This window comes from Camelina sativa, chromosome 9 (assembly GCF_030686135.1).
Source record: "Camelina sativa cultivar CO46 ecotype springtype chromosome 9, ASM3068613v1".
Taxonomy (NCBI): Eukaryota; Viridiplantae; Streptophyta; class Magnoliopsida; order Brassicales; family Brassicaceae; genus Camelina; species Camelina sativa.
In genome coordinates this window covers 6,359,701-6,364,208 of record NC_141888.1, presented here as the reverse complement: position 1 = coordinate 6,364,208, position 4,508 = coordinate 6,359,701, and positions in this window count along the sequence as shown.

The window sequence follows — 4,508 nt, the reverse complement described above, 5'->3', positions numbered from 1 at the left end:
CTCTTACGTCTTGAACGAAGAAGAATCCTCAAGCTCCGACAATGGTCTTGTAACATCCGCGAACAAAATTAGGGATTTGGGGAGTGGGTGTCGATCGATACCAATGAATTCTGGTTCGACCAGATTGTTTTAATTGTCGATTCTGGTTTGGTTTGATTTATTTGGGTTGTCTAAACCAAGTATTTAAGGGAAAACTCGACCTAGATCATGAAAAGAATTGTCTTGGCCGTTCTAAAGGGAACAGAGAGAATAGAGAGTGTTCTTGAGGAGATTTGGAGATTCTAAGCTATTTTGGTGAGATCTGTTCCTATGGAGTAGAGATCTTATGCAAGGAACAAAGGAGAAGGCTTCTAAGGGTTGGATTCGTCGTTGTTGGGTCAGAATCTTCCTGCAAAGAGGTGAGTGCATGACCATGGTATCTAAGCCTGAGAATCCTTTGTTTGCTTGATTTGTTGTGTTTTGTGGTGTTGTTCTTGCTTGTGGTGGTTGTGTTACAGTTCTTATAGGTTCCAGAAGCTTTTAGGTGAGTTTGGAACGGATTGGAGATGATTGGAAACAGAGATTCGACGATCGGCTTCGAGCAGAATGTGTCTGCGGGGTCGGTGTCAATCGACACCAAGTGAGTGTCGGTCGACACCATGTTTGGGCCAGTGTCGATCGACACCTACCTGGTGTCGGTCGACACCAACTTGCTTGATTCGTGTTTTCTTGGTTTGTTGTGTTTATTTGTTGTTTGTTAAACATTGGAAACTCATTTTCTTGTGTGTATAGCCCAGTAGATGGGAGGATTGCCTCACTAAGTATTTGTGATAATACTTACGTATCTCAATTGTTGTTTGTGGTGTGCAGGTATGTGACGTGGAATCATGGCGATGAGGAGGAGGATGATATAGGGTCTCGTTTGTGTGTTGTTGTATTGTTTATGTTGGAACCTTGGATAGAGTTATGCTAGGTTGCTTGATAGAATGGTTAGGAATGTTATTGTATTGCTAAGTTATTGGTTTTGTATTATTGATATGTTTCCGCTGTGCTTAATGGTTATTGTTGGTTTAATGATGAGTTGTGGTTTGAGTTGGTTTAATTAAGTAGTATGGGATGCTTAATTATATATTGTATTTATTATTATTAAAAAAAAACGGGTTAGGTCGTTTCAATTTGGTATCAGAGCCTTTACGGTTCTAGGATGGTTAAGTGGATGGTTAGAGCAGTTAGGAATTTAATTGGGTGTATTATTTTCCTGTTGCTTGATACATGTTGTTGTGAGATGGAAACTGATTATGAGTAGTTAGTCAATCTGCATGTGGTATGGAGTCCTATATCATCCTCTTCGAGCCTTCACTGAAATTCCACGGTAAGTGATTTTGTGTGTTGTTAGTTGTGTAGTGTTTTTAGCTTCTGTGCGGGAGGTGCAGTTGGCTATTGAAAGTTGTTGGAAAGTGGTGGATCACGCCGGTATTGGGAAATACCGTTGGCGGTGATTGGTGGGAGTGGATGTTTTGCAAATGAAGTTCTTTTGGATTTTTGACTTTTGTGTCTTATGGAAAGAAATTTGCGCGGGACTTCTAAAATTGGAAAGTTTCCATAGATGGAAAGTTTCTAAAAATGGAAAGTTTTTTGGGAGGTAGAACTTGTCCATTTTTGAAAAGGGTGCGGGGGGACATCCAAAGTGTTTGAGATGATAGGAGTGAGGCCTGCGGGTGGCCATGGTAGTGGTGATATACTGGGAGAGAATATGGTGTTGGTAGGACATTGAGATGTTCTACAAGGATCACGGGGGTGGTTCCGGTTAGAGAAATGCTTATACACTTTATGACAGTTTGCTATAGGGACGGGGGGTCCTGAACAACTCATGAGGAGATGGGGGTTCTCCTGAGGGAATTGGGGGGGGGGTTCCCTAGATACCGATAGCTCAAGGGACTGCGGTCCTTATGGTGGCAGAGGAGATGGGGGTTCTCCTGGTACCGAGATCTTGAGGGTGACGACCCGAGGGTGAGATGGTATGGCTTGAAGACGGGGGGTCTGAGAGTGTGCTCAAAGACGGGGGGTCTGGGAGTGTGATCGGTATGGCTTGGAGGTTGCAACCTAAGAGCAGATGAATTGGTGGCAAAAGTGTCAAGGATGTGGGGATAAGCATTGTAACCGGAAGTGGATTAAGGAGATTGATGGGGGTTAAATCTCAGATTTTTCATTGTAACCGGAAATGGATTAAGGAGATTGATGGGGGTTCAATCTCAGATTTTTCTATTGTGACCGGATTTGGATTTAGGAGATTGATGAGGGTTCAATCTCAGGTTCGGGTTGAGATCAGGTGCGGGATATCAGGATTGATGGGGGTTCAATCTCGGGGTTGATGTGTGTGGACCGGGAGGGTCATGTGGATGCTGGTCGGCGGACTAGAGTTGTGATGGTTGAGAGAGTCTAGTTTGAGTTGACCGGTAGATTCTGGTTTGGTATGACCGATGGGGTCTAATTGTGTTGACCAGTGGGGTCAGGGTGGTTTGGACCAGTGGTGTCCTGGTTGCGGTAGACCAGATGGGTGGATGGTGCGAACCGTTGCAACGGTGGTTTGATGAGTTTTGCAGATGAGTGGCGGTGTGTTCAGATTCGAGGACGAATCTTTTGTTAGAGGGGGATAATTGTAACATCCACGAACCAAATTGGGGACTGGGTGTCGATCGACACCAAGAGGAGTGTCGATCGACACCAATGAATTCTGGTTCGACCAGATTGTTTTAATTGTCGATTCTGGTTTGGTTTGATTTATTTGGGTTGTCTAAACTAAGTATTTAAGGGAAAACTCGACCTAGGTCGTGAAAAGAATTGTCTTGGCCGTTCTAAAGGGAAAAGAGAAAAGAGAGAGTGTTATTGAGGGGATTTGGAGATTCTAAGCTGTTTTGGTGAGATCTGTTCTTGTGGAGTGGAGATTTTTTGCTAGGAACAAAGGAGAAGGCTTCTAAGGGTTGGATTCGTCGTTGTTGGGTCAGAATCTTCCTACAAAGAGGTGAGTGCATGACCATGGCTTATCTAAGCCTGAGAATCCTTTGTTTGCTTGATTTGTTGTGTTTGTGTTGTTGTTCTTGCTTGTGGTGGTTGTGTTATGGTTCTGATAGGTTTTTGAAGCTTTTGGGTGAGTTTGGAACGGATTGGAGATGATTGGAAACGGAGATTCGACAATCGGCTTTGAGCAGAACGTGTCTGCGGGGTCGGTGTCGATCGACACCAAGTGGGTGTTGGTCAACACCATGTTTAGGCCAGTGTTGATCGACATCTACCTGGTGTCGGTTGACACCAACTTGCTTGATTCGTGTTTTCCTGGTTTGTTGTGTTTATTTGTTGTTCGTTAAATATTGGAAACTCAGTTGCTTGTGTGTATAGCCCAGTAAGATGGGAGGATTGCCTCACTAAGTATTTGTGATAATACTTAAGCATCTCAATTGTTGTTTGTGGTGTGCAGGTATGTGACGTGGAATCATGGCGATGAGGAGGATGATCTAGGGTGTCGTTTGTGTGTTGTTGTATTGTTTATGTTGGAACTTTGGATAGAGTTATGCTAGATTGCTGGATAGAATGGTTAGGAATGTTATTGTATTGCTGAGTTATTGGTTTGTATTATTGATATGTTTTCGCTGTGCTTAATGGTTATTGCTGGTTTAATGATGAGTTGTGGTTTGAGTTGGTTTAATTAAGTAGTATGAGATGCTTAATTATATATTATATTTATTATTATTAAAAAAAAAAACGGGTCAGATTGTTTCAGGTCTCTTCTGTTCACCAAGTCGTCCACACTAAACTCCTTCTCCCTTCGTATTCTGGAATTTAGAAGACGAGGACCACTTCGATGACGAGTTACGTCGTCTCTTGGTGCTGGTACCGGAGGAAATACGAAGGACACTGGAGGAGCACTCTGAGATAAATGAACTCATTGAGATAGAGTTGGATCGTTTTTGAACTCATTGATATTTTAATTTTTTACTAGGACGGGATCCACGCTACAGCGCAGGGAAATATTTACAAATACATACAATTCATAACGGATTATAATATATTATATTTTTATTTCTTTACGGTGAATAATATATTTTTGTAATAAATTGAGATAAAATAGTAGATGAAAAAAAATCTGAGTAAATGGTAATATTATGAGTTTTAATACAATAAAATCTGAGTAAATGGTAATAATATGAGTTTTATATATAATATAATTCACTAGTGGTCCCATACCCACTAACATCCTTACAACAATTAACAACCGCGGATAACCAAAGAAACCATTCCATTAATCCAATAAGAAATCCAACATAAATAAACCAATAATCAATAATGCAATAATCCAACCAACAATGAAATAACAAGGTTCCAACATCCTACAATGTTCTATCCTCTCAAAACTAGCAACCTAACAATAGCTAGACCACGATCAATCAAGCCTCTAGAACATCCTCCTCCTCATCGCCTTTGATTCCACGATCACACTTTTCCTTTACCTGCACACCACAAACAACAATTGA